This window comes from Heptranchias perlo, unplaced genomic scaffold (genome assembly GCF_035084215.1).
Source record: "Heptranchias perlo isolate sHepPer1 unplaced genomic scaffold, sHepPer1.hap1 HAP1_SCAFFOLD_43, whole genome shotgun sequence".
NCBI classification, from domain to species: domain Eukaryota; kingdom Metazoa; phylum Chordata; class Chondrichthyes; order Hexanchiformes; family Hexanchidae; genus Heptranchias; species Heptranchias perlo.
In genome coordinates this window covers 11,943,046-11,966,459 of record NW_027139442.1, presented here as the reverse complement: position 1 = coordinate 11,966,459, position 23,414 = coordinate 11,943,046, and the positions used below count along the sequence as shown (strand labels likewise).

At 43.9% G+C, this 23,414-nt stretch overlaps 2 long non-coding RNA genes across 2 annotated transcripts; one reads left to right on the top strand and one right to left on the bottom strand.

Annotated features, from left to right (window-relative positions):
* Nucleotides 1-1,600: 1,600 nt before the first annotated feature.
* LOC137312644 (uncharacterized) lies at nucleotides 1,601-23,124 on the bottom strand. Its single transcript, XR_010960768.1, has 3 exons — nucleotides 22,650-23,124; nucleotides 22,216-22,299; nucleotides 1,601-1,685 (listed from the first exon to the last, which is right to left on the bottom strand). It is a non-coding gene; the product is annotated as an uncharacterized lncRNA (long non-coding RNA).
* On the top strand, nucleotides 2,658-9,627 carry LOC137312641 (uncharacterized). The gene is made up of 4 exons (XR_010960764.1): nucleotides 2,658-2,961; nucleotides 3,055-3,145; nucleotides 3,503-3,588; nucleotides 7,119-9,627. It is a non-coding gene; the product is annotated as an uncharacterized lncRNA (long non-coding RNA).
* Nucleotides 23,125-23,414: the final 290 nt, after the last annotated feature.

Here is a 23,414-nt window from a genome sequence, read left to right as displayed (position 1 = left end):
TTCCCGTTTCCGCCCAGTAGATGCCGCCAACCCCCAATCAATGGAAATTACAGAACAGCCAGTAATTATTGACCTTTTCTCGGACTGAAGAGACAGTCGATACCTGCAATATTTGACCAGTTGGAAATACATTTTGCCGCAGCTCACATCAGCCATTGAGTAAAGTTAAATAGTTACATTAAATCATTACAGAGACCGGACGACCAGCTGGGCACGAGTGGCAGCTTAATATTCAAGCCTATAAGATCTTTTGAAAGGACAGGGAAATAGGGAATGAAGGCAGAGTAGCAATATTACTAAAGGACAATATTACAGCAGTTGAAAGATACAATATCAGTGAGGGTGAGCGGGCAGTGTAAACACTCTGAGAGAGACCCATCACAAGTGGCCCCACTGTACTCCTCCAGAAGGTATAAGAAGGGCGAGTGGGGGAGGATTTCTGAAATCTTTGTGAAAGTATTGTGGAAATGTCTGGAAGAGGAAAAACCGGCGGTAAAGCTCGGCTCCAAGGCCAAGTCTCGCTCATCCCGGGCCGGACTGCAGTTCCCTGTGGGCCGTGTTCACAGGCTCCTGCGAAAGGGGAACTACGCTGAACGTGTGGGTGCCGGGGCTCCGGTCTATCTGGCTGCTTTGTTCGAGCATCTGACGGCTGAAATCCTCGAGCTGGCCGGAAACGCGGCCCGGGACAACAAAAAGACCCGCATCAACCCCAGACAGCTGCAGATGGCCATCCGCAACGACGAGGAGCTCAACAAGCTGATGGGACTGGTGACCATCGATCAGGGCGGGGTGCTGCCTAATATCCAGGCCGTGCTGTTGCCGAAGAAAAGCGCTGTGAGCATCAAAAAGAAGTGAAGCGTCCAAAATTTAATCTAATAACAGGACAAGGTCAGGACCAATCTTATTAAATCCTTTGACTAATTAACAGTAAGAGTAAATAAGGGTAACCTGGTAGATGTAATACATTTGGATTTTCAGATAGCCTTATATAAGGTACCGCATTGTAGAATCATGGCAAAGTTCAGTGTACGTGGAGTCAGGTGACAGGTAGCGGAATGGATAGCAAGCTGGCGACAAAACAGAAAACAGAGAATAGGGGTTACGGTTAGCTGCTTGGAGTGGCAAAAAGTGGGAAGTGGTTTAACACAGGGATCAGTGCTGGGACCACTGCTGTTCACAATTAACATTAACGATTTGGATTCGGGAATCAGAAGTACAATTTCAAAATTTGACGATGATACCAAATTGGGGGGTACAGTTAATACAAGGGAAGAATGTGTCAAAATGCAAGAGGACATTAATAAACTTGCAGAATGAAGAATAAGGTGCTCACATATTGTTTGGATAATAAGTCTAAACAGGATAGAGGAGCAATGGGATCGAGAGCTACAGATATACAAATTACTAAAAGTGGCAAATAAAAGTAGCTTCGCCAGCGTTACCGTCTGACAAAGACACTCGCTCTCAATCTGTGAAAAGATAATGACCATGAACTGGGACTGAAGCCGAACACATCCCCAGTTACAGTGCGGCCCGGCCCGGACATCTCCTTCTCCCTGTTTTATATCTGTAAACAATTTTACAACACCAAGTTATAGTCCAGCAATTTTATTTTAAATTCACAAGCTTTCGGAGGCTTCCCCCTTCGTCAGGCTTCCCCCTTCGTCCCACCTTCATGTCCAGCACTGGAGAGAGAGAAACAGTATCAGTCTTACACTCCGATCAGTGTCTAAATCACGCACACTAGCAATATCCACCTTCATATTCAGCACCAGCGAGAGAGAGGGAGGCAGACACGGTGAGAGAGACAGAGAGCGGTGAGACACAGTGACAGACAGACGTAAACAGTATTAGTTCCAGACTGACCGGTAAAGTGCCGTTTTATGCAGAAAGATCGCGTTGGAGAGACAGAAGATGCAATCTAATCTCTCACTGATATTATACAAGGGACAGACACACTATTAATCCCACACTCAGGGACAGTGCAGAGTGACAAAAACAATGGGCCACATTGAACCCTCTTTTGCCTGTTGTACCATCTGAAGTTTTGCAGCTCAAGGCTGTTCGATATTACTCTTAGTAACCGAGAATTTCACTCCGGTTAAATTAATCTGGGTCTGTTGCTGTCAGATATTAATCCTACACGGTCCCAGCAAATACACCAACTCCCACTTTCCTCCCATGTTTCTCCAGGATTGGTTTGAGAAATCCTCCCTCCAGTTTCGGAGTCACACGTTTATTTATCAGCAGAGGGGCCAAAATTGAACTGGATCCTTTGGCTTATTACACAGCCGCCCACTTTATCTATGAAAGGCTCTTTACCATCAAAAGATATTGACAGGAACAGCAAGGATGGAAACATCTAGTTTAATAGTTAGAGATTGTAAAGTCAGTCTGGATTCCAGCGTTAGGCACTGGTGGAATCCCATCTGTTTCCCATTCTGGTGCCTGTTCCTGCACTGCCTGTGGACCCCATTCACTCTGACCTTTCCCCCAGCCCCACTTCCTTTGCTCAGACTCTGAAAAATTCCAATTGGGGAAAGTTTCCATCGATTTTTGTATTGGGAATTATACCAGATATCTGCGCATGCGTGATTCAGCCCAGCCCCCAGCGCTGGTTGTTGGTGAACAGAAGAGCGCATGCGCGCTCCCCTCCCCCAGCTCGGCCTGTGGGCGCCATTCCCTCAGTGAGCGGAAGAAGATGGTTTAAAACAGCGGGAATGGAGAGATCACGGCCCCCGGGGGAAGGGAGCAAAGAGCAGCCTCGTTACAGCAGCTCATCGCTTCGGGACCGTGTCCGCAGATGGGCTCAGATCGGCATTGAGTCCGGGGGAAGGTCAGGGGGAGTCCGGGGGCTGTTTGTCAGAGGCAGAGTGGATCAGGAACTGGTCCAGGAACATCGAGTGAGCGGGGGAAGGGAGTGGTGATTCTCTGGCTGTTTGTGTACAGGGTGTGTCCAGGGTAAGGGAGAGAGAATGGGAAGAAACTGCTATTTGAAATCGTTGCCTCTTTCTCTCCCCAAACCAGTGATGAATGTTCCTGGTTTATTTTCAGTCTCACCCCATTTATTGTTCCTGGACAGTGAAGAGTGGAAACAGAGCCGGACAGTAAGGATGTGGGGAGTTATTAAAAGAGCAGGCACCAGGTGAGAAGTTGAAGGACACATTTTAAACAACGGCTGTTTGCTTTCAGTTGAACGGTTAATCCCCGGGTGAGGGGCTTAGAAACCTGACCCGAACATCGGGTAGTCCCATTCATGGACCAGTGCAGGGGTTGGGTTGTGTCTGGATGTCTCCAAATTGTTATAAAACAGCCCAACACACCTGCTCTGCAGAAGCTGAGTGCTGCAGTATTGCAGTGTAGTCAGATGCTGATACTGTTTGTATCGCTGGTTTTCAATTGTGGATATTCAAAATAATTATTAACAGATTTTAAATTGATCACTTTTGTATTTTCCACCTCAACTGTTCTTGAGTTACAAGAGATACGTTTCTTTTTACAGGCAAACCCTTGAAGGAGCCAGATTCAATGTGAAATTTCGTCCACCCGAGGCAAAGGAACAGTGCTGCCAACTCCTTCTCACACACAGTATGTATATTATCACTCACAGAGCACGGAGACACAGACAGCTCATCAGTTCCACAGTCTCAGACAGCAGAAGTAGTCAGTCCCACACTGATCCCAAAGTTCCAGAGACACATTTTCAATCCAACAGTCAAACAGAACAGGTGAGGCAGACTCTGTTCCATTTCTCCCGAACTCAGTCCCGCTGACAGGTAGATACAAAAATCCCAGTCCAAAGTCTCGCTTTCAGATTGTCAATTTCACAAAAGGGCAACATTAGCCATGAATTAAATACCAGATACCCCGAGATTCCAATTGAATACTAGCCCAGAACTCACACACACACGTGAGTTTAATACATGCAGTATCCATTCGAATAGTGTACCATTCGAATACAAATTACCTGTCCAAAACTCATGTATAGTATCAGATTGAGAAATGCTGTGACAGTATAACCTGAGAAACAAATTAGATACCAGTTTATACTACACTCATAGTATGAGATTTAAAGATACATTATCAATGCGATCAGCACAGACTGAGATACACACTACATACCAGTCCAAAAATGTTACAAAATAAAATGTAATAATGCAGTATCAATTCATTTAGTGCAGACTGATCTACACATTATATAGCAATTCAAAAATGTCACCATGTCAGTTTGAAAGATATATTATCATTCACAATATTACTCAAAGAGATACAGATATAATAGTAGTCCAAAAGCACACAAATTATCTGATTAAAACCTCCAGCAACAAATCCTGAAGTTTATCCAAATTTACCAATTAAATAATGAAAAATATTATTTAAACATTGAGTTATTAAAGCTACAGTATTGAATACCATAAAGTAATCTGAGAAAATAATTACATCCAGATACAGAATGAATCTCACATTCACACACAGTACCAGAGATGGCAGATACAGAATGAATCTCACACTAACACACAGTACCAGAAATTGACAGATACACAATGAATGTCACACTCACATTACTGCAGACTGAGTTACACATTGCATACCCGTTCAAAGATCTCATAATGTCAGATTGAAAGATACTGTATCAATTCCATTAGTTCAGACTGAGCTACATATTAGATATATTGGTAAATACTCATAGAGTATTTTACTGAAATAAACATTATCAATACCTTTGGTACAGATTGAGCTACACATTATATACTAGTCCAAAAACCTCATAAAAGATCAGACTGGAAGATACAGCTTCAATTCTATTAGCACTGCCTGAGCTGTACATTACATCCCAGACTGAAAATCCCATAAAATATTCGACTGAAACAGAGAGTATCGATTCCATGAGTGCAGACTGAGCCACACGTTATATAGCAGTCCAAGAATCTCATAATATATCAGACTCAAAGATACAACATCAAATTCATTAGCACAGACTGAACTATATGTTACTCAACAGTCCAAAAATCTCATAGAGTAACAGATTGAATGATTCAATATCACTTCCATTATTGAAGACTGAGCTACACATCACATTCCAGTCCAAAAATCTCATACAATATCAGACTTAAAGATACAGTATCAATTCCTTTAGTGCAGGATGAGCTACATATTACATACCAGTCCTAAAATCTCATAGTGTTAGACTCAGATACAGACTTAATCCCATTATTGCAGACTGAGCTACACATTACATACCAGTGCAGTAATTTCAACAGAAACAGACTGAAAAGTACATTATCATTCACAATAAAGTTCAGAGATTAAGATGTGGCATTACTCCAAAACTCACACACGTTGTTTGATTAAAGAAAACCGGAAAGTGTATCCATATTAACAAATTAAATATTCGAAGAACTGTATATACTCTAAAGTATTAAAAATACAGTTTCAAATCCGATACTTTTATCTGAAATAAGAATACAGAATGAATCCAGACTTGCACATTGTCTCAGAGACTGAATTACAGAATGAATACCACACTGAGATAAAATAGCAGAAAATGGCAGATATAGAATGTATCCAACACTCACAGACAGTACCAGAGACTGACAGGTACTAGAGATGGACAGATACAGAATGAATCCAACACTCACAGACAGTACCAGAGACTGACAGGTACTAGAGATAGACAGATACAGAATGAATCCATCACTTATATGTAGTACCTTAGACTGACAGATGCAGAATATACCCTACGCTCACACTCAGTAGTGGAGACTGATAGATACAGAATGAATCCCAAACTCACGCACAGTACCAGAGACAGACAGGTAGAGAATAAACCCCACTCTCACACACAGTCCCAGAGACAGACAGATACAGAATAAACCCCACTCTCATACACTGTACCAGAGACTGACCTCTACTGGACGTAAGCGAGAACTGTAAAAGAACGGAACAAATTCACATCATCTGTCATGGTTGCAGAAACAGGACAATGCAATGTGAGGAATGTCTCTGTCTGTAACAATTACTCTCGTATTTTTGCACATTGTGATAGTGAAAAATGAAGACAATTGATTTATAATAAGGTTTTTGTTTTACTCATTCGATAGTTGTGAATTTACCCCTTTATATTTCAGTGTACATTGCACAGTATTTCTCTCTGGTTTCTCAGGACACGATTTACATTGCTCCTCTACCCCGTTTAGACTCTTCTTTTCCAAGCAGTATATGGCCTCCTTATTCCCCCAAGTGAAACGCACCACCTCACACCTTTCTATATTGAAATTCAATGGGAATTTACACGGCCGTTCTGTATGCTTATTTTGTCACAGTCTTCCTCAGAATAGACAATACCCCCTAAATTAATTAGAAGAATTTAACACAGCATTACAAATATGTTTGGTCTAACAAAATGTACTTGCAGCACGTCTCCATTCCTCGTTTTTATAAATCCCACTCGTGCAATATAATGTGAAGAATGAGTTTATCTTCTGTCCCTCTCTCATCTGCAAACTTCAATGACCCGTGGTTTGGGGACATCTACTGGCCGGAAGCAGAACTGCAACAATTCGGAACAAATTGCTGAAACCGGATAATGTGCAGTGTGAGAGTGTTTGTGATTGGTGGCAGGAATTAAATCTGATTATTCATATCTGCCCATTAACCTTTAGTGTTTGTTATTGAACATTGAACAGAGCCGGACAGTAAGGATATGGGGAGTTAGAAAAAGACCATCTATTGCAGGCATCAGGTGAGCTGTTTGAAGGACAAATTTTAAACAGTGGCTGTTTTGTTTCGGTTTAATGGTTAGTCCCATGGGAGAGGTGATTAGAAACCTGACCTGTACAAAGTTTCCCGCCCCATCGGGTAGTCCCATTCATGGATCAGGGCAGGGGTTGTGTTGTGTCTGGATGTCACTAATTTGTTGTAAAACAGCCCAACTCACCTGGTCTGCAGAAGCTGAGTGCTGCAGTACTGCAGTGGAGTCAGACACTGACACTGTTTGTATCGCTGGTTTTCATTTGTGGATATTACAATGATTATTAACAAAGAGATTCAATTAATCACTTTTGTATTTTAGACTTCACCTGTTGTTAAGTTACAAGCGATATTTTTTCTTCCTGCAGGCAAATCCTTGAAGGACCCACAATCAATGTGATGTTTACTCCACCCGAGGCACGTGGAGCAGTCAGTGCAGCCAGCTCCTTCCCACACACAGTAGGTACATTAACACTCACAGAGCACAGAGACAAGGACAGGTCACCAGTCCCACAATCTCAGACAGCAGAAATAGCCAGTCCCATACTCATCCCAATCCAGCAGTCAAACAGAGCAGGAGGGACTGACTGAATTTCCAATTCACAACAACTCAGTACCGCTGACCGGCAGATAAATAATTCCCAGTCCAAAATCACACCCAGTATCGGATTGAAAGGCTCTGTGTCAATCTCACGTTAGTTCAGCCTTAGCTACAAATTAAATCCCAGCTAGAACTGACACATGGGACCGATTGATAGGTACAGAATGAATCACAATAATGTACCCCGAGATTCAAATTAAGTACCAGCCCACAACTCTCACACATTATGAGTTTAAAGATGCAGTATTTATGACCACATTGTACACTGAGATACAAATTAGATACCAGTTCAGATGTTACCCAAATTTGACTTACATATTTGTCCAAAAACCTCATAGTGTCTGAATGCAATGTCCATTTCAATTCCTTTACTGCAGACTGAGGTACACATTAGATACCAGTCCAAAATTATCATGCAGTATGAGACTGAAAGATATAGTATCAATCCCATTAGTGCAGACTGAGCTACACGTCACATACCAGTCCAAAATTCTCAGTGTCAGGTTGAAAGATACAGAATCAATTCCATCAGTGCAGATTGAGCTACACATTATATACCAGTCCAAAATTCACATAGAGTCTCGTACTGGAAGATACAGTATCAATCCCATTAGTGCAGGCTAAGGTACACATTAGTTACCTGTCCAAAAATCACATTGTGTCAAACTGAAAGGCACAGTATCAATTCCTTTACTGCAGACAGAGGTTCACATTAGATACCTGTCCAAAAATCACGTACAGTATCATAATGAAATATACAGTATCGATTTGATTAGTTCAGACTGATCTGCACGTAACATACCAGTGCAAAAATCTCACACGGTATCAGACTGGAAGATACAGTATCAATCCCATGAGTGCAGACTGAGGTATACATTAGATACCAGTCCAAAAGTTACATTCAGTGTCAAACTGAAAGATACAGTATAAATTCCATTAATGCAGAGTGAACGACACCTTACAAACCAGCCTAAATATATTACACAGTAACAGACTGGAAGGTACAGTATGAATTCCATCAGTGCAGACTGAGCTACACATTATATACCGTGCAAAAATCTCATACATTATCACACTAAAACAATCAATATGAATCCTATGAGTGTAGACAAAGCTACACATTACAAACCAGTCCAAAAATCTCTTGCAGTGTCTGACTGAAAGTTAGAGTGTCAATTCCATTTGTACAGACAGAACCACAGATTACATACCAGGTCAAAAATCTCATACAGTGTCAGCCTGAAAGAAACAATATCAATTCCATTAGCCCAGACTGAGCTACGCAATAAATACGAGTCCAAAAATTTCACAGCAAAAGATTGAAATGTACATTATCTTCAGAGTTTAAGATGTAATCCTACCACAAAACTCACACACGTTGTTAGATGAAAACAAAATCCAATAGTTTATCCATATTGACAAATTAATTCTAGACAAAAGATTTGTATATATCAATGAATTAAACAAACAGTTTCAAGCACTCTACTGTAACCTGAAATAAGAACACAGAACGAATCCAGACTTGCACTTTGCCCGGAGACTGAGTTACAGGATGAATCCCCCACTGAGATAAAATACCAGAGACTGACAGTCACAGAATGAATCCCAAACTCACAGATAGAACCAGAGATTGACAGATACAGAATGAATCCCACATTCACAGACAGTATCAGAGACTGACAGATACTGAATGAATCCCAAACTCACACACAGTACCAGAGACTGACAGATACAGAATGAATCCCACACTCACATTCAGTGCCAGAGACTGACAGATACAGAATGAATCCCAAACTCACACACGGTAGCAGAGACTGACAGATACAGAATGAATCCCACACTCACAGATAGCACCAGAGACTGACAGATACAGAATTAATCCCACACTTACATACAGTACAAGAGACTGACAGATACAGAATGAATCCCACACTCACAGACTGTACTGGAGACTGACAGATACAGAATGAATCCCACACTCACAGACTGTACTGGAGACTGACGGATACAGAATGAATATCACACTAACATACTGACTGACAGACAGAGAATTAATCCCACGCTCTCATACAGTCTGACATCTACTGGACATTAGTGAGAACTGTAACAGAGCGGAATAGTTCACATCATCTGTCGTTGTTACAGATTCAGGACAATGTTCAATGTGAGGAAATAGTTTCTCCCTGTAACTTTTGCTCTCGTATTTTTTTCATATTTTGTCAGTGAAAAATTAGACAATTGATTCATAATAAAGTTTTTGTTTTGATCGTTCGAAAGTTGCCCCATTATATTTCACTCTACATTGCACAATATTTCTGTCTGATTTCTTATGACACGATTTATATTAATTCAAATAAACCGAACTGAAACAGAAATAAAAACTGAGCGCAAATCTGAAAGTTTCAACGGCGACCGTCAAAAGTGAAAGGGATAAAATATAGAAAAAATTAAAACCGAAAATGCTGGAAAGACTCAGCAGGTCCGGCAGCATCTGTGGAGAAGGGAAGCTCGGGTTAACGGTTCAGGTCAATGACCCTTCTATAGATCAGAAAGGTTAATCCGACATAATGTAAATAAGGAACGGGAATCAGCAGAGGGAAAAACTTCAGAAAATCAATTAATTTCACAAATCCGGGCAATTGTGTCCTGTATCCATCGTACAGATCAGGGCAAATAATAATACAAAGGAACAGTTAAATTCAACGTTATGGGGGAAGAAATGAAATTTAAAAGTATTTTTTATATAAATTGGACAAGTTTGGAAACATTATCGCTCTGAACATCATCAAATTCGGTTCCAGTCTTGGTGTTTCTGAATTCAGCGTGCTGGGATTCAAACCTGTTGGAATTAACTGCTTGGAAGGCTGCTATACTCACCATTATAGTGCCTTATTTCACTGGGAGGGAGAAATCGAGTGTTTCTGTGGAATTTCGGACTGAATTGCTCCAATTGGTTTTCTGGCTCTTCAATCACAGACAATAAATCGTTCCCAAACATCAGCCCCTGAACCGACACAACAAGCTGGTGGAATTTCTCATTCATAGATATTAAATAAGGGGATGGCAAAAGCGAATAGGAAGAGGTTAGGAAGAAGTCACAAAAACAATTAGGGAAGCAAACAGGAACCACGAAATCAAATTATCAAGGAATATAAAAAGTAAAAGTAAATTATTCTACAGTCACAAAAATAATAAAATGAATATCAGAATATCTTGAGGGCCACTAAGGGATTCACAAGATAAACTCACAGGTAACGTCAGCGAAATGCCACAAATATTGAATTATTACTTTCCCTCAGTATTTACCCGGGAGATTAACAGGGTGAACATGATATTAGAGGAAGAGGTCAATAAAGATATCAAGGCATTTAAGTTGGAAAGGGTGGTAGAACTCCTGGTCCAGATGGATTGCATCCGCACATATTAAATGAAACAAGGGAAGAGATAGCACAGGCATATATAGGAAAAATCATTGCAGAAAGGAATAGTGCCAGAGGACTGGATGACAGTTAATGTAATTCTTATATTTTGAGACAGGAGATAGATCAAATCCAGGGAACTAAAGACCAGTTAACTAAAGGTCGGTGGTAGGAATGATCACGGAATCTTTTACTCACTGATGCAATCGAAAAACATCTAGAAACCAAAAATATCATATCGAAGAGTCAGCACGGATTTCAGAAAGGGAAGGTTTAATAGTTTGGCAGAAGGTTTGACAGTTTAAATTACAGTACAACATAACTTGTCTACTTTTCAATTCTATTCCTCTAGAATGTGCTGTGTTTGCTTTCTATGGCCTTATCAACCTGTGTTGCTACTTTTAATTATTTGTCAATCTGTACCCCTAAATCCCTTTGCTCTTCCACCCCTGTTATTTTCCAAGCAGTATGTGGCCTCCTTATTCCCCCGAGCAAAATGCACCACCTCACACCTTTCAATATGGAAATTCAATGCCCATTTACACGGCCTTTCAGCAAGCTTATTAAACTCTTTTTTTATTTTTGTATTTTTCCTCAGTATAGGCTATACCCCCTAAATTAATTACAAACATTTAATACAGCATTACAACTACTGCTTTGTCCAATAAAATGTTTTCCATTCCCCGTTTTTCTGAATACCACTCGTGCAATATAATGTGAAGAAAGAGTTTATCTTCTGTCCCTCTCTCATCTGCAAACTTCATTGACCCGGGGTTTGGGGACATCTACTGGCCGGAAGCAGAACTGCAACAGTTCGGAACAAATTGCTGAAACCGGACAACGTGAAGTTTGAGCGAGTTTGTGATTGGTGGCAAGTATTAAATCTGATTGGTTTCTTCTGATATCCAATCAAATCGATAAAGGAAAAATATTGTGTCATCAGTTCCAATCACGATCATTGCCTTCCCTCATCCCTCATTAGCATAGGGCTGTGGGGCTGCCTATTTAATCCGAGCTCGGAGCGGATTTGGTTCATTTCTGAGTCTGAAATTGATTTTCAAAATGCCTGAGGACAAGAAAGCAGCTCTTAAGAAGGGCGCCAAGAAAAGCTTGAGTAAAGCACCAGCCAAGGGCGGCAAGAAGCGGAGAAAGGCGAGGAAGGAGAGTTACTCCATCTACGTCTACAAAGTGATGAAGCAGGTTCACCCCGACACCGGCATCTCCTCCAAGGCCATGAGCATCATGAACTCCTTTGTGAACGATATTTTCGAGCGCATCGCCGGTGAGGCTTCCCGCCTGGCCCATTATAATAAACGCCACACCATCAGCTCCCGGGAGATCCAGACCGCAGTGCGCCTTTTGCTGCCCGGAGAACTGGCCAAACACGCCGTGTCGGAAGGGACAAAGGCGGTGACCAAGTACACCAGCTCCAAGTAAAACTCCACAATGTACTGAAAAAAAAATAAACACAAAGGCTCTTTTAAGAGCCACCCACAGTCTCTCTGGAGAAGCTGTACCGACCCCTCTGTATGGAATCATTTTACTGTAGATAGTTTGATACCAACTGTCTCTCTATAACTCTTGTGCTTTTGTAATTTCTCTTGAAATCTGGAAGATTCTCATAATCACTGCCATGTATAATCTGTGTGTCGCTTTCTATTTAATCCCAATAACCAAAAACGTGTCCCTGATCCTCTCATTCCCGTTCATATTCCGTCCCTTCCTCCACATCTGCCCCTTCAGAGCCGTCTCAAGGCAATGGATTAGACTTCATTTCTTTCTCCTTTTCACGTTTGTTTGTTCATTATTCGGGAATATCACTTTGAGAACCGCAATCCTTTGAAATGCAGCAACCCTGAAAGGGACGTCACACTGAGAACAGAAAAGTCGAAAGACTCTGTCACTGTTCGACTTCTGACACCAGGAGTCTCAGCTCCGGTTTCGATCGCGCTGCAGCTCCTGTGAACAGGGATCAATCCACAATCTGTGGTTTGTTACTTTTACAAAGATTGAGCTGGAAACTGTCCCGTTACAAAATGGGACTTTATTCCCGCCGGATTGAAAGCGAACGGTGAATGGAGCCGGATTTTAAACGGATTGTTAAAGATTCAGGAAGTTTTGACGGGAAATGTGGAATAACAGAGTATAAGCAGAGAGATTTTTAAATCTTTGTCTTAAGGCGACATTATTTACTAAATCCGCTTCTTGTGCTGCAAATATTTTGGCGGGCTTTTCAAATTTCAAAAAAACGGTTCAGTTCGGTATTTTCCGCCCTTTTCTCATTGCCGGCTATTGATTGGCGAATAAAACAGCTCTCTGATTGGGATGTTAGCTAAACCAATGAGATTGACAACAGATTGACCAATTACAAGTGCCCTCACTTTACTCCTCCAGAAGGTATAAGAAGGGCGAGTGCGGGAGGATTTCGTCATTCATCGTGAAATTGTTTGTGAGATTGTGGAAATGGCTGGAAGAGGAAAAACCGGCGGTAAAGCTCGGGCCAAGGCCAAGTCTCGCTCATCCCGGGCCGGAATGCAGTTCCCTGTGGGCCGTGTTCACAGGATCCTGCGAAAGGGGAACTATGCTGAACGTGTGGGTGCCGGAGCCCCGGTCTATCTGGCTGCTGTGCTCGAATATCTGACGGCTGAAATCCTCGAGCTGGCCGGCAACGCGGCCCGCGACAATAAGAAGACCCGTACCATCCCCAGACACCTGCAGCTGGCCATCCGCAACGACGAGGAGCTCAACAAGCTGCTGGGACGGGTGACCATCGCTCAGGGCGGGGTGCTGCCGAATATCCAGGCCGTGCTGCTGCCGAAGAAAACCAGCAATGTGAGCTCCAAGAGCAAGTAAATCGGCCAAGATTTAATCTGATAAACCCAAAGGCTCTTTTCAGAGCCACCCACTGTATCTGTGAAAGGGCTGGTTACTGTCTGAAGAGCCTGACCTATTGATCACAGTTATCCCCGGTCGACGTTAATATATTACATCACTATCGCGGTTAAAGGAATGGGAGCAAATGTAAGTCACCGAGCATATGGGTGACAGGTCAACGGGAGTTGGAGGGAGTTAGAATAGGACAACCGCGATTTGGAGGAGTTCATGTTTACAGAGGAAGGAAGATAGGAAGCTGACCGGGAGAGCATTGGAATAGCCAAGTCTGGAGGTAACAAGGGAATGGATGAGGGTTTCAGCACCAGATCAGCTGAGGCAGGGGCGGTGACGCGCGATGTTTCATAGGTGGAATTAGGTCTTGGTGATCGAGCGGATATGTGGTTGGATGCTCATCTCAGGGTCAGATAGGACACAAAGGTTACGAACGGTAATATTCCGGCTCACACAGTGGCCAGGGACAAGTCTCTGTCCATCCCGGTCCCTGAATCTATCCAGTCCCCAAACAGGACCTGGGTCTGTCCATCCCGGCCCCTGAATCTATGCAGTCCCTCGACAGGACCTGGGTCTGTCCATCCCGGTCCCTGAATCTATCCAGTCCCCACACAGGACCTGGGTCTGTCCATCCCGTTCCCTGAATCTATCCAATCAATCGACAGGACCTGGGTCTGTCCATCCCGGCCCTTGAATCTATCCAATCCCTCGACAGGACCTGGGTCTGTCCATCCCGGTCCCTGAATCGATCCAGTCCCGAAACAGGACCTGTGTCTGTCCATCCCGGTCCCTGAATCTATCCAATCCCTCGACAGGACCGGGGTCTGTCCATCCCGGTACCTGAATCGATCCAATTTCACACTGACTCCAGCTCTAATTCAATTCATAATAGCCACAAATGACCAATCTCCATCCATCCATGTCCCTGAATCTATCCAGTCCCCAATGACCTCAGCTCTGATTAAACACATTGTACCCACACAGGAACTGTCTCTGTCCATTCCGGTCCCTAAATCTATCCAGTCCCCACACAGGACTTGGGTCTGTCCATCCCGGCCCCTGAATCTATGCAGTCCCCTCACAGGACCTGGGTCTGTCCATCCAATACCTGAATCTATCCAGTCCCCACACAAGACCTGGGTCTGTCCATTCCGTTCCCTGATTCTGTCCAGTCCCAATGACTTCAGCTCCAATAAACACATTGTACCCACACAGGAACTGTCTCTGTCCATCCCAGGACCTGAATCTATCCAGTCCCCACACAGGATCATTCTCCATCCATCCCAGTGCCTGATTCTATCCAGTCCCATACTGACCGAAGTACGGAAATGTATAGAGTGCCTTCCACACCGATTTATGTTTATTGGACTATTGGGCGCCTCCTGTCAGCTACAAATCTGAAACTAAAACTGTCCCTCTTCCAACGGTTCCGTAGCGGCATTGATTGATTTTATTATGATAGTGATTGTATTGGAACTGTAGTGTGCCTCATTTATTGAATTTAAATTATATATTCCGCCTTTTTTTCTGGAAATCCTTGAATATCAAGCCGGAGTCTGTAAGGATTGTGTCTGAATTTGTATTTCCTATTTGAGGCTGGTGAAAATTTTATAAAGGACGGTAACTAAATGCTGGAGGCGGAGCTTGAAGTTTCACGTCCGCTTGTCCGTCATTCTAAGCCAGTCTCCTCCTCTCCCGCACTTCATGCTCTGTCTGTCATTCAAACACTCCTCCCCGCCCTCTCGGATATGTGCCTTTCTCAACCAGTTCGGGGCGGGCTTGATAAATACAGAAGAAAGGCGAGAGTCTTTCATTCAGCAGCGATCTGAGTGAAGAATCATCATGTCTGGCAGAGGTAAAGGAGGCAAAGGACTGGGCAAAGGCGGAGCCAAGCGGCACCGGAAAGTGCTTCGTGATAACATCCAGGGTATCACCAAACCAGCCATCCGCCGCCTGGCACGATGTACAAATCTCCAGAGAAAGGGGGGAAAGGCGTGCCCAACGTGGCCCTCATCCTGATGGCCACCTTTGTGTGCGGCTGCATCAAGCTGTGCATAGACCCTCAGTACGCAAACACAAAGTGTCAATACGTGCTGAGGTTCTACCTGTCCCCGGTGTTGAGAAGGATGGGCCTGGCCACGCTGCCACGGAACGCTCCGTCCAGTTGGACCGTTCCGCCCCACCTGTGCTTCGTGGAAAGGTTTGTGCAGGAAAACACCTTTGACCACAAGGCGATCAGCAAGTGGTCCGCACGTAACGTCCTCGAGACCCTGAGGGAAAAGGAGATGGTGGATCCTGTCGGTTGGTTCCCCGAGCAGACTGTCAATGTCATTTGGCAGAACGCCTCATTGCCAGAGCTCTCAAACAAGCACCAAGACCCAGCTTGGCTGGTAGTGAGAAGGGCCCTTCCCGTCAGATCCTTCATGCACTCCCGGGCTCTCAGCGCCACCGCGCGCTGTCCCCAAGGAGGCTGCGGTGGAGACGAGACCGTCACCCATCTCCTTATGGAATGTGCCTTTGCAAAGAAGGTCTGGAGAGAGATGCAGTGGTATCTGTCCAGGTTCGTCCCGAGCAGTTCCGTAACACAGGTTTCTGTGCTCTACGGGCTGTTCCCGGGGACGCACACTGAGACGGACATCAGCTGCTGCTGGAAGACCATCAACTCGGTGAAAGACGCCCCTCGGTCTGCCCGAAACTTGCTGGTCTTCCAGCACAAGGAGCTGTCCTCGACCGAGTGTTGCAGACTGGCACATTCCAAGGTCCAGGACTACGTGCTGAGGGACGCACTGAGGATGGGTGCGGCCGCCGCAAAGGCCCTGTGGGGAAAGGCAACCGTTTAGAGCCTTCCCGCCATTGTAAACCGAGGGGCTGCAATCAGGGAAAAACCCCCTCGGGCAGAATGTAAAATTCAAATTGCTGTAATGTACCTGTAATGAATCTGAAATGGACCAGAAATGAATCTGTAAGCAATAATCTGTGTTGAGTATGATGCAATGAGACACCCTAGAGTGTCATGAACTGCAATGATGTCCAATGTGTTCATTGTACTGCACTTAACGTAACCTGCAAATTGTATAATCTGTATTGTGTACGTTTGGAAAGTGATATGACAACTGTTTTGTATGTACTGCTGCAAATTTTATGAATAAAGTATATTTTTTGGAAAAAAAAATAAAAAATCCGCCGCCTGGCTCGCCGTGGCGGTGTCAAGCGGATCTCGGGTCTGATCTACGAGGAAACCCGCGGGGTGCGGAAGGTTTTCCTGGAGAATGTGATCAGGGACGCGGTCACCTACACTGAACACGCCAAGCGCAAGACGGTCACTGCCATGGATGTGGTGTACGCTCTGAAACGGCAGGGCCGCATTCTCTATGGATTCGGCGGCTGAACGACTCGACCCTTTCTAACCGGACACAAAACAAAGGCTCTTCTAAGAGCCACCCACCGCCTCACAGAGAGAGCACTGACCTGGGAACTGGTGCGGGGTTATGTGGGGCTGGGGAATAGTTTTATAATTAAAGAGTTTTCTGTGACACACAGTACGGTGAAGTGGGATCGGCGGCGAGCGGCACCGGTTACTGAGAGGGAACTTTCCCTTATTGAGTGCACTGAATTGTCCAGGGAACGTTACAAGTGAGTTTACCCCGAGCCGAATTCCCCACTCAGTGAATTGTTCCTTCACTCCAGTCGCTCTGTTTTGGTTCTATTAATCAGTCAGATGTTGTGATGTGTGACCGGGGGTTTCCATGGGAGAACAGGTTGAGCTGAGCCGCTGTGATAAGGGCCCAGCTTGTGATATGGATTTTCCCTCTGACGGTTGTTTCTGACACTGATACTGAGAGGGTTTGTGAAATTGAACCGTTTGAGCTCAGTCATTGGGGACCTGGAATTACCACAGGCCCAACTGGCAAAGCCCGCTCAAAACTGAGGCTACCTCTCATTGGTTACTTTGCTTGAAAACTAATTTCCTTAACCAATCGGAGAGACGACAATAAGAAAACGGAGCAAATTGTTGGCCACAATTGACCGATTTTTTAAAATTTGAAAAAGGCCGCCAATTTCAGTGTATGAAATAAGTGAATTACTCGGACATGTCGTTTTTACACAAAGACTTAAAATCTCTTTGTAATAATGTTATTCCGTATTACACGTCCCAAATTCCGAGCGCTGTTTTAAAAATATATTGTCCACAACTTGCGGAATAAATCCCCATTGATAGATTGCTGATATGGACAAATTTCACTTCTACCTGTAAAAATAACAAATTCCAGGTTATCAATTGATTCCGTTGCAGGGACTGAACAGGAACCATGTGTCCTGAAAACGGAATCATTGACGAAGCCTGAAAATGAGCTAATTCTTTTCTCCAATCGTTCTTTCTGGATTGTGACACTGCGGGGAACGTGCTGCTAATATGCGGGATATTAAGATCAGTAATTAATTATTTCAGAGATTGGCTCCACAGTGAGAAAGAGGAAGGAACTGAATTCTGATCCATAGCCCTGAAAGTGGTGATTCACGGGAAAACCAGGGGCGGTGTAAATCTGAATGAGAGCGATAGCAAAGCAAAAGGGAATTGAACGGACCCCGGATCCGAGTTCACTTTATTGGGCAGTAAATTCAACAGAGACAAACATTAAAATGGAGTAGTTTTACTGACTTTCTTTCAATTTATCTACCAGATTCAAAGGATGATGACAGAGTAAAGCAGCAATTCTGTATCTGTCAGTCTCTGGTGCCGTATGTGAGTGGGATTCATTCTGAATCTGTCAGTCTCTGGTACTGTGTGTGACTGTGGGATTCATTCTGTATCTGTCAGTCTCAGGTACTGTGTGAGTGTGGGATTCATTCTGTATCTGTCAGTCTCTAGTACTGTGTGTGAGTGTGTGATTCATTCTGAATCTGTCAGTTTCTGGTACTGTGTGTGAGTGTGGGATTCATTCTGTGTCTGTAAGTCTCGGGTACTGTGTGTGAGTGTGGGATTCATTCTGTGTCTGCAAGTCTCGGGTACTGTGTGTGAGTGTGGGATTCATTCTGTGTCTGTCAGTCTCTGGTGCTGTGTGTGAGTGTGGCATTCATTCTGTATCGATCAGTCTCTGGAACTGTATTTGAATGTGGGATTCATTCTAAATCTCTCAGTCTCTTGTCCTGTGTGTGAATGTGGGATTCCTTCTGGATCTGTCCGTCTCTGGTACTGTGTGTGAGTGTGGGATTCATTCTGTATCTGTCTGTCTCTGGTACTGTATTTGAATGTGGGATTCAATCTAAATCTGTCAGTCTCTTGTCCTGTGTGTGAGTGTGGGATTCATTCTGGATCTGTCAGTGTGTGGTACTGTGTGTGTGCGTGCGATTCATTCTGTATCTGTTAGTCTCTGGTACTCTCTGTGAGTGTGAGATTCATTCTGTATCTGTCAGTCTCTGGTACTGTATTTGAATGTGGGATTCAATCAAAATCTGTCAGTCTCTTGTCCTGTGTGTGAGTGTGGGGTGCATTCTGTATTTGTCAGTCTCTGGTACTGTGCGTGAGTGTGTGATTTATTCTGTATTTGTCAGTTTCTGGTCCTATGTGTGAATGTGTCGTACATTTTGAACCTGACAATGTCTGCTACTGTATGTGAGTGTGGGATTAATCATTTTTCTATCAGTTTCTTGTCCGGGATGTGAGTGTGGGATTCTTTCTATCTCGGCAATCGCTGGTTATGTATGAGTGTAGAATTCATTCTGTATCTGTCAATCTCTGGTAAAGTATGTGAGTGCTCGATTCATTCTATTTCTGACAGTTTCTGGTGATGTGCGTGAGTGTGGGATTCATTCTGTATCTGTCAGTCTCTCGGACTGTGTGTGAGTGTGGGATTCATTCTGTATCTGTCAGTCTCTGGTGCTGTGTGTGAGTGTGGGATTCATTCTGTATCTGTCAGTCTCTGGTGCTGTGTGTGAGTGTGGGATTCATTCTGTATCTCTCAGTCTCTGGTGCTGTGTGTGAGTGTGGGATTCATTCTGTATCTGTCAGTCTCTGGTGCTGTGTGTGAGTGTGGGATTCATTCTGTATCTGTCAGTCTCTGGTACTGTGTGAGAGTGTGGGGTTAATTCTGTAGTTGTCAGTCTCTGGTACTGTGTGTGAGTGAGGGATTTATTCTGTATCTGTCAGTCTCCTGTACTGTGTTCGAATGTAGGATTCATTCTGGATCTGTCCGTCTCTAATACTGTGTCTGAGTGTGGGATTCATTCTGTATCTGTCAGTCTCTGGTCCTGTGTGTGAGTGTGGGATTCATTCTGTATCTGTCAGTCTCAGGTACTGTGTGAGTGTGGGATTCATTCTGTATCTGTCTCTCTCTGGTGCTGTTTGTGAGCTTGGGATTCATTCTCTATCTGTCAGTCTCTGGTACTGTATGTGAGTGTGAGATTCATTCTTAATCTGTCAGTCTCTGGTCCTGTGTGTCAGTGTGGGATACATTCTGTATCTGTCAGTCTCTGGTACTGTGTGTGAGTGTGCGATTCATTCTGTATCTGTTAGTCTCTGGTACTCTGTGTGAGTGTGAGATTCATTCTGTATCTGTCTGTCTCTGGTGCACTACATGAGCGAGGGAATCATCTGGTTACTGTCATTCTCTGATACTGTGTGTGAGTGTGGGATTGATTCAAAGCCTGTCAGTCCCTGGTACTCTATGTGTCAGTGTGATTCATTCTGAATCTTTCAGTCTCTGGTCCTGTGCGTGAGTGTGTGATTTATTCTGTATTTGTCAGTTTCTGGTCCTGTGTGTGAATGTGTGGTACATTTTGACCCTGACAGTGTCTGCTACTCTCTGTGAGTGTGGGATTAATCATTTTTCTATCAGTTTCTTGTCCGGGATGTGAGTGTGGGATTCTTTCTATATAGGCAATCTCTGGTTATGTATGAGTGTAGAATTCATTCTGTATCTGTCAATCTCTGGTAATGTATGTGAGTGCTCGATTCATTCTATTTCTGTCAATCTCTGTACTATAAGCGAGTGTGGGTTTAACTCAGCATCTGTCAGTCTCTGATACTGTGTGTGAGTGTGGGATTCATTCTGTATCCGTCAGTCTCTGGTACTGTGTGTGAGTGTCGGATTCATACTGTATCTGTAAGTCTCTGGTACTGTGTGCTGGTAAGATTCATTGTGTTTCTCTCAGCCTCTGGTAATGTGTGTGAGTGTGCGATTCATTCTGTATCTGTCAGTCTCTGGTACTGTATGTGAGTGTGGGATTCATTCTGCATCTGTCTGTCTCTGGTACTGTGTGTGGGTGTGAGATTCATTCTGTATCTGTCAGTCTCTCGGACTGTGTGTGAGTGTGGGATTCATTCTGTATCTGTCAGTCTCTCGGACTGTGTGTGAGTGTGAGATTCATTCTGTATCTGTCAGTCTCTGGTGCTGTGTGTGAGTGTGTGATTGATTCAGTATATTTATGTCTGGTGCTGTGTGTTAGTGAGATTCATTCTGTCTCTCAACCTCTGGTAATGTGTGTGAGTGAGATTGCTTCTGTTTCTGTCTGTCCCTGGTAATGTATGCGTGTGTGATTAATTCTGTATCTGTCAGTCTCTGGTACAGTGAGAATCTGGGATTCATTCAGGATCTGTCAGTCTCTGGTACAGTACAAAAGTCTGGATTAATTCCTTGTCTGTATTTTAATTGGAGATCAGTTGACAGTTTGGTGTTTGAAACTCTATCTTGTATATATAAACCTATAAATAGTTTTCCCCATAGTAGTTAATTTTGTAAATATCGTGCACGTTAGAATTTCTTGCTGCAGGTTTTAATGAGAAAAACTGTGTGCTTTTTGGACCGATATTAAACCTGTATCACAGCGAGCACGAATGGAATTAATACTGGATCTCAGTCTCAAACTGAGATTTTTGGATTGCTCTGTAAGGTGTAGCTCAATCTGCACTAATGCAATTGCTACTCTATCTTTCAGGTTGTCACTGTACGAGACTTTAGCACTTCTATGTAATGTGTTGCTCTGGATCTAATCGAATTGAAATTGTAACTTTCAGTTTCATAAAATGAGTGAGTTCTGAACTGGTATCTGATTTTGTTTCTCAGGTTATACTGTCTTTAAGAATCTCTCACTCTGATACTGTATGTGAGTTTTGGACTTGTATGTACTTTGTATCTCAGGTTACAGAATTGTGATGGATACTGCATCTTTTAATGTCATAATGAGTGTGAGTTCTACTCGTTATTTGAGATGAATCTTGGGTTACATTATTGGGGCTAATGCTGTATCTTTCAATTGGACACCGTGTGTCAGTTCTATCTGTTATTTAATTTCTAGCTTAGGCCACACTATTGGGAAATTGACACATTGCATTTCAATCTGATGGTGGGTGTGATATTGGACTGGGATTTATGGATCGACCTGGCAGTTGTACTGAGTTGGGTTGAAATGGAAACAACATCTGCCTCTCCTCTGACTGTTGAATTGAAAGTGTGTCTGTGGTACTTGGGATCAGTGTGGGACTGACTACTTCTACTGTCTGAGACTGTGGAACTGATGACCTGCTGTGCCTCCGTGCAATGTGTGTGATAATGTACCTACTGTGTGTGAGAAGCTGGCTGCACTCTTCCTTGTGCCTCGAGTGGAGGAAACATCACATTTATTCTGGGTCCTTCAAAGATTTGCCTGGAGAAAGAAAAAGTATTTCTTGTAATTGAAGAAGACATGAGTTGGAAAATACAAAGTGATCAATTTAATCTCTGTTAAAAATCATTATGAAAACCAGCCATACAAACAGTGTCAGTGTCTGATTCCACTGCAGTACTGCAGCACTCAGCTTCTGCACACCAGGTTTGCTAAAACAATTTAATGACATCCAGAAACAACCCAACGCCTCCACTGGTCAATGAAAGGGACTGCCCGATGGGGCAGGGACTTTTGTCCAGGTCAGGGTTCTCATCCCGTCTCCCATGGGATCAACCGTTCAACCGAAACCAAACAACCGCTGTTTAAAATGTGTCCTTCACACTTCTCACCTGGTGCCTGCAATAGATGCTCTTTGTATAACTCCCCACATCCTTACTGTCCGGCTCTGTTTCCACTCTTCACTGTCCAATAACAATAAACAGGGTGAGACTGGAACGAAACCAGGAACATTCACTACTGGTTTGGGGAGAGAAAGCAGCAATGATTTTAAATAGCAGGTTCTTCCCATTCTCTCTCCCTTCACCTGGACACACCCTGTACACAAACAGCCCGAGAATGACCTCTCCCTTCCCCCGCTCACTCAATGTTGCGGGACCAGTTCCTGAACCACTCCGCCTCTCACAAACAGCCCCCAAACTCTCCCTGCCGTTCCCGCGGACTCAATGCCGATCTCTGAGCCCATCTGCGGACACGGTCCTGAAGCGATGAGCTGCTGTAACGAGGCTGCTCTTTGCTCCCTTCCCCCGGGGGCCGTGATCTCTCCATTCCAGGCTGTTTTAAACCATCTTCTTCCGCTCACGAAGGGAATGGCGCCCACAGGCCGAGCTGGGGGAGTGGAGCGCATGCGCTCTTCTGCTCACCAACAATCAGCCCTGGGGGCGGAGCTGAGTCGCGCATGCGCAGATATCAGGTTTACTTCCCAAGACAAAAATCGATGGAAACTTTGCCCAATTGTAATTTTTCAGAGTCTGAGCAAAGGAGGTGGGTCTGGGGGAAAGGTCAGAGAGAATGAGGCCCACAGGCAGTGCAGGAACGGGCACCAGAACGGAAAACAGATGGGATTCCACCAGTGCCTAACGCTGGAATCCAGACTG